Source organism: Hydra vulgaris, chromosome 07 (assembly GCF_038396675.1).
Source record: "Hydra vulgaris chromosome 07, alternate assembly HydraT2T_AEP".
Taxonomy (NCBI): Eukaryota; Metazoa; Cnidaria; class Hydrozoa; order Anthoathecata; family Hydridae; genus Hydra; species Hydra vulgaris.
The window spans coordinates 34,542,589-34,553,530 of record NC_088926.1 but is presented as its reverse complement, the minus strand read 5'-3'; the positions used below and the strand labels follow the sequence as shown (position 1 = coordinate 34,553,530).

Sequence of the window (10,942 nt, the reverse complement as noted above, 5' to 3'; positions counted from 1 at the left end):
ATACCTTAAAGTTTGGAATTAGACTTTTAAGTATGGAATAAAAGTTTTATTCCAAACTTAAAAGATTTAATATGGTAAGTAATGTTCGTTATAGTTTTAAGTTTACATTAAGTACAATAAAAATAGAAAAACAAATGTTTTTTTTTAAACAAATGCTTTTTTTTATCCAGAGAAAAATTTTTAAGTGCGATACATATGTAATCATGCCTTACTATGCTTTTAATTAAAATATATTATTTAAGCTTTATTTTGTTGTTTTAATTGATAAATGGAAAATGAGAGAGAAAGGAAAAAAAGAACACTTATTACAAAGGATATTGTAAGAACCATAAGAAAGTCAATGCTAAAAGAAATGAAATTAAAAGAAATAGCGGAAGAAGTTGAAATATCAGTTTCTGCAACACGTTCTATTTCTGATAAAATCAGTAAAGGACTTAGTGATGATGAAATCACATCAGTAAAAAAAGGAAGGCGCAGCTCTTATGACGAGATACATAAATCTGAAATTCGATTGTTAATTGAGCATGATTCATCTCATACCTTAGCATCGTTGAGAAACATTCTCATTGAAAGGAATATTAATGCATCTATACCAACAATATCTAAGTATTTGAAATCGATGGAGTTCACTAGAAAACGACTTACTTAGTACCAAAAGAAAGGAACTTACCGCAAAACGTTGATTTAAGACAAAGTTTTTGCAGGACTATTAATTCGATTCCTGACAATAACTTAGTATTTCTAGATGAAACAGGCTTTAACTTACATACTTCTAAGCAATATGGCTATTCTATAAAGAGTACAAAATGTTTTGCTACAGTGCTAGCAAATCGTGGAAAGAATGTAAGTCTAATTAGCCGCTATAACAGTTAATGGTATTCTAAGCTTTAAGATAGTGGATAGTGCCTATAATGGCAATATTTTTTGTGATTTTATAACTAACAATTTAAGACCGTATTTCCAAAGGAATCCTCATTCTGTGCTAGTATTTGATAATTGTGCATTTCATTTAAGATAGTGGATAGTGCCTATAATGGCAATATTTTTTGTGATTTTATAACTAACAATTTAAGACCGTATTTCCAAAGGAATCCTCATTCTGTGCTAGTATTTGATAATTGTGCATTTCATTGTCGAAGAGATGTAATCGATTTGCTCGACCAATCTAATGTTTCAGTTTACTTTTTGCCACCTTGTTCACCGCAAATGAACCCGATCGAGGAATACTTTAGTTGTCTTAAAGCTAATTATACTTCTATAAGGCCGTTTCCAAAAACTAGCAATGAAGTTAAGGCTACTTTAAATTCGCTTATACCGACAATTGGCATTGATTTTTGTGGTTGGTATTGTAATATGAGAAGATGGGTTTTGAAAGGCATAGCAAGGCAAGAATATTAAAGTGGATACTTTGTTATTTATATTATATCTTTAAATATAATGAGTTATAGTTATATTAAAAAAATGTTATTTTTTTAGAAATTTATGAATAACTTTATACATCATAAATGCACTCTTAAATAACTAAAATGTTTTATATTTTTAAATATAATGAGTTTTATATTTTTAAATATAATGATATAATTATATCTTTAAATATAATGAGTTATAGTTATATTAAAAAAATACACTTTATTCTTTAGAAATTTATGAATAACTTTATACATCATAAATGCACTCTTAAATAACTAAGGTGTTTTATATTTTCTTAAAAGTTGTTTTATATATATATTTTTATTGTTTTATAATTTTATAAATTTGTTTTTTATTTTCTTACAATTTGTTTTGTATTCTCTAAAAAAATGTTTTTTAAATTATTAAAAACTGTTTTATATTTTCTTAAAAAATGTTTTATATTTCGCATAAACTCTGTAATAAATATAAGCACTACTCAAAACGCGTTTGGCAAATCGTGATGGAGGTGTCTGGAAAACTTAAACAAAATACAAGTTTACTTCCAAATTGACAACAAATTAGGGCTCGGACTGTCTGCGCAGATATGCGCAGACAGTGTAATTTGTCCGCGCAGACGTCGGCGCCGACAAAATTTACTGCTTTGCAAACGATTTTTTGAAATCAACAAAAAAAAATTTAAACTTAAAAAATGTTTTAAGTAATATTTTAACTTTATTATAAATTCAGTGATTAGTAACAATAGGAGTTTTCAAAGATTCTTACAGTAATAAAAAAAAAAAATGCTGACGCCTATTCGGTGATTTCTTGACATTCAATTTCATTGAGAATTGCACCTTCTTCAAGAATGTAATCAGTCTTGTCATTTGTGTCCATCAGCACGCTTTTGGTATACAATAATACCAGCTTTTCAACTCTCTTATTCGTAAGACGATTTCTTAGTCGCGAATGAATAAACCGAAAGGTCAACTAAGCTCTTTTTGCTGTAGCCGATGAGCAGATCATTTCGTTAATAGGCTTTGCAATTTCGTAAAGAGCAGGATATTTATCGCGACCGATAATGTTCCAATAATTTTGCGCGTTCATCTTGAATATTGTTTTCTTTCTCTCAGGCAGCGCAGCCATTTCTCCTATAAAAGCAATTAATTCATCCTCAGCCGTGTCAGCAATTTCAGGTTTGATCTTTTTGACGAATTCAACTGTAGCAGTGATAAAATCGGTTTTATCTTCATTCAAATATAAACCTTTTGCAGCATTTTTAGGCGTTAATATGAAAGCAATTCCAATACCTGGTGTAAAGAGAAAATTGAGGCGAGATTGCACTTTTTGCTGTATGTCTTTATCGTCCATATAAGAATTGTACATTTGACCAAAATAATCATACACGAGAGACAATGGAGCTTCATCACTTTCTAACTTTCCGATCACGTTGGAAAGAAATTCAATGCTCTTGACAAGCTTAGAGAAACGGTCCCAAAATAAGTTAGATTTTATCAACGCCATAATATCAGCAGATGTATTCTTTAGTTGAATTTCCTTCAGTAATGTACTTTCTTCGTCTACCAACTTAATAAGAACGTATTTTGATAGCTGGAGACTGCTCATTGATTTATAATAACTAAACCATCGTGTAGATACAGGCATGGACAATGAAAGAGAAATATTTGCTGTCTTTCATCAAACTTTGCTTTCACGATGTGATGATTTTTCACATATTTGATAATTTTCTCTGCATCTTTGACTGTTTTTGTGGCCTCAGTTGTAGAAACTATGTCCTTCACAAGCAAGTTGACTCCATGAGCTCCGCATCTGCTAGCCGAGATGTGTGGATATTTCTCCTCGATGATCCTCCACGCTGATTTCATAACAGGAGCGTTGTCGCTTATGAATCTGGTAAATTTTTGTGGGCCAATCTTCTCAATAACTTGTAAGATTGCCGCGGCAACTGCAGATGAATTTTGAATGATTCCGGATGTATTTATCAAGGTGTAAAAAAAAAGGCTTCTGATCGGGCGCTTTAATACAAAAATTCACTATGTGATCGCCTCTTATGTTCGTCCAGCTGTCAGACATCAGTGTTAAGTTTGTTTCAGAATTCAAAATTTCATTTACAGAAGTAGAACATTTTGTGTATTGTTTGTCGAGCAGAGATCCTGAGAAGGCTTTAGCATTCGAAGTGACAGATGCGTACGATGGATCGAACAACATAACGAAATCCTTCAAGGGCTCCAATTCGACTAAACGAAATGATATACCTGTACGGTAAAAGAAATTAGCAAGTTTCGTATCGATATCATTTTTGAGCTCTTCATTAATTGGGGGATGTACACGCTGCGTCGGTGAATTAGACGTAGACAGAAGTTGAAGAGAATCATTGATTAGATGTGATGATTCATAATTACGCTTAGAAAACAATCTTTTTTCCTCGACACTGGCGTTTGGACATGTTGATCTATTATGCGCTGCAAGGCGTTCCTTCGAACATTATGATTTTTTTTACAATGAGTTCATTAATGCTTACAACAAAGCGTTTCCGATGAAGGAAATAAAAACTAAGCTTAAAAACCTGCAAAGTCCCTGGATTACAAAAGAGCTTATTAAATCTTCAAAGAAAAAACAAAGACTATATGAAAAATTCTTAAAAAATAAAACTTATCAAAACGAAAAAAAATATAAAATTTACAAAAACCTGTTTGAAAACCTGAAAAAGAAAGCTAAAAAAAATTATTTCTCAAAATCACTACAAAATAATATTGGTAATAACAAAAAAACTTGGGATATAATAAAGGAAGTGATAGGAAAAAATAAACAAGATCATGGTAATACTTTACCAAAATATATATACACTGAAGATGAAAGAACAGTAATTAATGAGCGAAAAGTTATTGCAGAGAGTTTTAATAATTATTTTATAAACGTCGGTCAAAACCTAGCAAATAAAATAACTCCCGGAAATAAAAATTTTAAATCATATATTAAAGAAGAGGACTGTGTGATGGATGAGCTTGAAGTATCTCCTGATGAACTTCGGTTTGCTTTTAATATGTTAAAACCAAACAAAAGCTCAGGTCTTGATGACATAAGCCCAAGGGTTGTTAAAGAAGTTTTTGATATTATTGAAAAACCCTTGCTAATTATTTTTAATCTTTCATTTAATAATGGTATTTTTCCTGACCTCTTAAAACTAGCAAGAGTAGTTCCAATTTTTAAAGACGGTGATATTTCTAAATTATCTAATTATAGACCTATCTCAATACTTCCATGTTTTTCTAAAATTTTAGAGAGAATAATGCATAATAGGCTATACAATTATTTTATAAAACATAAATTGCTTAATAATAATCAGTACGGATTTAGAAAAGGGCACTCGACAGAACATTCAGTAATTAAATTTGTTAAAGAAATTTTAAACGGATTTGATAACAACCAATATACTCTTGGGGTTTTTATTGACCTCTCAAAGGCCTTCGATACTGTGGAACATACTATTCTTCTTTACAAACTCAGAAATTATGGTGTCAAAAATAATAATTATAAATGGTTTTTTTCCTATCTTAATAATCGCAAACAATGTGTATCTTATGACAAAACCTGTACGAAACTAGAAAACATTTCTTGCGGAGTTCCACAGGGATCTATTCTAGGGCCTTTATTATTTATTATCTATATAAACGATATTTACTTATCTTCTAGTGTATTAAATTTCAATCTTTTTGCTGACGACACTCAGGTTTTTTATACCCACTCAAACATAGAGTCAATCTTTATCACTATTAATCGTGAGCTTGACAACCTCAATGAATGGTTGAAAGCCAACAAACTCTCTCTAAATAAAACTAAAAGCAAATATGTTCTTTTTTCTAAACCCTCCAAATCTGAAAATTTGCCCCTAAAACTCCCAAATATTTCAATAGAAAAAACTAATTTACAACGGACATTCTGCATTAAATTTTTAGGCGTTTTACTTGACGAACAAATAAGTTGGAAAGACCACATTAATTTAATAGAAAATAAAATTTCAAAGAGTATTGGAATTATGTACAAGACAAGACATATGTTGGATAAAAACTGCTTAAAACTTATCTACTTTTCGTTTATCCATAGCTATATCAGTTATTGTAATATTGCGTGGGCCAGCAATTATCCATCAAAATTAAAGCGTAACTTAAATAAACAAAAACAAGCTAGCCGCCTTATATTATTATTATTATTCAGTGATCAAATACAAATACAATAATCTATTTATAATTTGATGAAGAGGTGCTACACCAGGCCCCCCTATGCTGACGAACATGGAGATACAGAAGCTACAGACAAAGCAGCAATTGTATCTATAAAGTTACTTTCTTATGTTGTTTTTGAAAGCGTTGATGGATTGAGCGTTCACTGCTTCTTGCGAAAGCGCATTCCATGGGGCGACAATTCTATTTGAAAAAAAGTTATACCGCTCCTCACAGTTTTTTACCATCTGACGTTCTAGTTTATGGTTATGGCCTCTTAGAATATACTTATCTTTACTTTTTGAAATTTTTTGCGGGACAACAAAACTAACAAGCTCGAGCTTACGAGTGATTTTGAATTGCTCGATAAGATCTGCTCTTTTGCGGCGTTCTTCAAGAGTTGTTAAACCGAGCCGTTGGAGTCGATCTTCATAGGTCATGTGTTTAATAGTCGATATTGTTTTTGTTGCTCGATGTTGGACTTGCTCGAGAATGGCTATGTCTGATTTTAAATGCGGTGACCAGGCTTGTACAGCAAACTCAAGATGGGGGCGAATGTAAGTGAGATACAGAGTGCGCCATAAATAAAAACTGCGACTGCGAAATGTTTTTTTGAATCGCCCTAGCACTCTATTCGCTACTGATACGGCTGACTCTATTTGCGGTCTAACGTTAAGGTCATTCGAGACCATCACACCAAGGTCTCTTTCGACTTCGGTTTCTTCGAGAGGACGACGGGTGCCGTCAACGTTTGACATTGAGTATTTGTACGTTGACTTGTTACATCCGCGCCCAACATTCATTACTTTGCATTTCTCAACGTTGAAATGCAAGAGCCAAATATGTGACCATTTCACTGCTTTGTCAACGTCATCTTGGAGAGTGATGTTGTCCGACTCCTTTTTAATTATCCCTATTATTTTGCTGTCGTCGGCAAACAGTTTCATATGATGAGTAATACTGTCCGGCAGGTCGTTTACAAAGATTACGAATAGCAACCCAGTGGGCACAGGACGTAAAAAAGACGTCTTTTAAACGTCTTTTGAACGTTTTGGACGTCTTTTGAACGTTCAAAAGACGTCTTATTTAGGTTCTGTGCCCACTGGGAATGGCCCCAAGACTGAGCCTTGAGGCACTCCACTAGTGAATGCTTTTCATTCAGAAGTAATGCTGTTTATAACCACTCGTTGACATCGATTGCTTAGCCAAGCTGCGATCCAGTCAAGAAGAGCGCCTTGAATACCGTACGCTCTCAGCTTATGAAGAAGGCGTTTATGTGGTACTTTGTCAAACGCCTTTGCAAAGTCTGTGTAAATGACGTCTACTGCATGTCTGCAGCATATTAAATGCTAATAAATACACCAGTGCCAATCCACTGCTTAAAAAGCTTGGAGTGCTTAATGTTTATCAATTAAATATCTACATTATTCTTTTATTCATGTTTAGATTTAAATATCGTATGCTGCCAAATATTTTTGACGACCTTTTTGTTATTATAAATCATAAATATCAAACAAAGCATTCATTGCATAACTATCAGGTACCAAAAACCTTATTAAAACAGTCTAATTTCTCAATAGTATACCGAGGGCCACATTTGTGGAACTCATTCATTCCAATTGAAAGTAAAACTTTAATTTCACTTAAAACTTTCAAAGTTATTTTAAAAAAACAGTTACTTGATTATGACATATCTCAAATTCTATTTTATTTTTAATATCTTCTTTTTCAATTCTTAACTTTTCTTTCGTTTGCTTAAAAGTAAAACATATATTTTTTTTGCTTGTTTATTTAAATTTGTATTTATTTCTTTTTTTTTTTTTTTATACATATATATTTTTATGAATGTATAAATATTTCTTTTTTTTATGTATAAAAAAATGTAAAATGTTTATTTAAAAGTATTTATATTATTTTATTGATATTGTAAAAATTTATGATTTATGATAGTGTAAACGATACAACGGGGCTAGATGATAAGACTTTTGTCTTCTGCCTGCTCCGGTCATATCTTAACTCAAAATATTTTGTAAATAACTTATTATGAAAATGACGAAATAAAAAAAAACAAAAAAAAAACATTAAACAGTTTTGTTACTTGCTAAACAAGTGCCAGAACGCTTCTCTCGATCAAGATTTGTCAAATAATTCGAAATTTTAATGTTTTCCATTTTAAACATTTTGAATGACGAAATTACACGATTTCTTGATTCTAAATAACTTTAAACTGTAGTAAGAAACACTTACAAAAGTTTATATTGATTTGAAATGTATGTTCAATCTTTGTTTTATACTTGTTGACAATTTGTTTCTATTTATCTAAGTGCTATTTTAATATTTTTATGTTAATTTTTTACGTTCTCTTCTGACGATAAGATCATTTGATCTTCTTTTAGAAGCCTTGTTTGTATTTGAAAAAAAAAAATGTAATTTATATATATTACGTCAAATGTAAACAAAAACTTACGGAAAAAAAAAAAAAAAAATTATATTTTTTTGCGCTTTTTGTCTTTGTGCAAGCCTTTGAGTCGACAAGACGTGTTTTTGTTGGAGCGTAAGTTTTCAGGAGTATTTCTCTCGTATTCTTTTTATATATATATTTTTTCGTCTTATTCTTTTTATAACCATTATTTACTTCTTTATTTATTGCTTCATCTTATTAGCTTATTAGTTACTTTTCTATTCTAAAATCACAGTATACTATATTACCTATACTCGTGTCTAAAATACAGTTTTTTTTACTTCGCACACCTATATTTATATATACCTATACTTATATTTTATTATATTTATATCTAATTTACATATTATTATCATAAAAATATTTATAGCTAAGAGTTTATTTATGCTTCAGTTCGCTTATATTTTTACAGAGTTTTAAAAGTTGTTATTTTTATTTTTATTTATTTATTTTATTTTTTTTTTTTTTTTTTGTGAAGAATATCGTCATCCAAGGAATAAACAATTCAACTTCATCCGACCAGAACGACCAAAAGCATCACGATCGATTAGACTTGGTTCACAGTTAACGACGTTAGACTTGGTTCACAGACACATCCGACACAAAATTTGTAGGGTACCAACTGTTCAATAAAAACAAATTCAGAAGAGGAGGAGGAGTCGCCATCTACACAAAAGAAAACCTCGATTGTTCTTACACCAAAATTGACCAACTCAACCGCACCTCCATTGAACAAGTCTGGATTAAACTAAAATTTCACAACGAATCGATTCTACCAGGCTGACTCTGCCGCCCTCATGATATAAACGACTCAGCGCTCGATGGAATAATAAGTTCAATAAGCACTGCATCTAAAAAATGCAATTCAATTGGCTGCTCATCCTTACTCGCGCACGGCGACTTCAATTTCAGCAATACTGTGTACTCACATGTCAACGTAGAAGGTGGTATTGCGACTGTTGCATATGTACAAAACGATTGGCCGACAGATTGTAAATTTCAATACTGTCTCGAAGAAAATCATCTGAATCAGCTAATAATCTTTCCAACCTATCGCAGCACTCGTAAGGAACCTCCATAAAATACACTAGACTTGATCCTGACCAACAAACCAGACCAATCAATCGAAATAAAAAAAGCTAGTCCTCTCGGCTTCACAGCCAAAGGTCAGTCACACTGTTTTATCGAGGGAAGTATAGCTCTCTCTGACCTAAAAATTAGAGAACCCGAAACAAACAACTCCTCCAACCTCTATAAAAAACGTCTCATCTGGTGCAAAGCCGACTACAACCTTATCACTACGCATATTGAAACATTCGGCTTTTGAAGGCTTAACAATTTCCGAAAAATATCAAATATTTATCAACAAATACAACGAAGTAACCTCGTTACACTTCCTGTCAACGACTACTCCTTACACTAACAAGCACAAAACATTGATGACAAAGATGTTGCAAACGCTGTCAAACTGAAAAGCGAACTCTGGGGCAAATTTATCGCTGCTAGCCGACCAAACAAGCCAACTCTACGCAAACAGCATAAAAATGCAAGCAAAGTAGTGAAAAGACTAGTCAAATCAGCTGTTCTTGCTTACGAAGAGGAGCTGGTAAATAATAGCAGACGTGACCCAAAAAGCATCCACTTATACGCCAAAAGCAAACAAGACACACACGACCGCATCCGTCAACTTGAAACAACTAACAATCAAACTACAACAGATCCTAAAGTAATATGCAACACACTTAACAATTATTTCCAATCAATTTTCGAAATCGAGCCGCTAAGACCTCTTCCAGCATTCAACCTTCGTTCCACAAGCATACACCAACCGACCACACTCGCATCATACGAATCTATTAAAGAAAAACTTTCAGACCTGAACAAAATCAAAACAATGGGCTTTGAAGGCATTCACCCTCGCGTTCTGAAATACTGTGCTGCAGGCTTTGCTACCCCACTAACAATTATATTCTCTGAATCGTTTGAAGCTGGCGAAGTACCGTTTCAATGGAAGAAAGCTGAAATAACTCTCATCTTCAAAAAAGACTGCAAGTTGAACCCCTCAAACTATCGACCTATCTCATGTACATCATCTGAACGAGACCTAGGCGTTGTTATGGCTAACGATTTGAAAGTTAAAAAACAAGTTTGCACGGCTGCATCAGCTGGCAATCAAATGCTTGGCAGGCTCAAGAAGGCTTTTAGAGGTCGAGGTTCAGCATTATGGCGCACATTGTACACTTCATACGTGCGCCCACACCTTGAATATGCAGTACAAACCACCATTTCTAGCTCAAGACATAGTTAAGCTCAAGCAAGTTCAACGCCGAGCCTCAAAACATATTGCCACTTTAAAACACCTACCGTATACTCAGAGACTAGCAAGCCTTAATCTAACAACATTAAACGAACGACGTGAAAGAGGGGACCTAATTGAGCAATACAAAATCACGAACAAAATCAACAAAGTTAACTTCCAGGTCCCTCAATTTCAACCAAAAATTCTAAAAAAGAATAATGTATAACCCAATCTACTCTTGTCTTGTTTTTAAAAATTTTTCTCATAAAGATATTAATATGCTTTTTACTAACATGACAAATTATTTAAAAAAAGTTTCTGTTTGGTTTACAGGATATAAATTGTCTCTAAGTATAGAAAAAACAAAATGGACACTTTTTTATCCAACTTCGAAAAAACATAAACTGCCCCATATCATGCCAGACCTTTTAATTGATAATATGATAATAAAAAGAAAAAAAGTTAAAAAGTTTCTGGGAGTAACAAAATTTTGTTCGATGAGATCGATGAAAATCTTGGAGAAATCATATTGATAATACCTCCAATAAAATT

The 10,942-nt window shown here is 32.5% G+C and overlaps 1 long non-coding RNA gene across 1 annotated transcript; it reads left to right on the top strand.

Moving 5' to 3' along the window:
• Positions 1 to 8,107: 8,107 nt before the first annotated feature.
• Positions 8,108 to 10,621, top strand: LOC136082430 (uncharacterized). The gene is made up of 2 exons (XR_010639687.1): positions 8,108 to 8,184; positions 8,570 to 10,621. It is a non-coding gene; the product is annotated as an uncharacterized LOC136082430 (long non-coding RNA).
• The last annotated feature ends 321 nt before the right edge of the window (positions 10,622 to 10,942 follow it).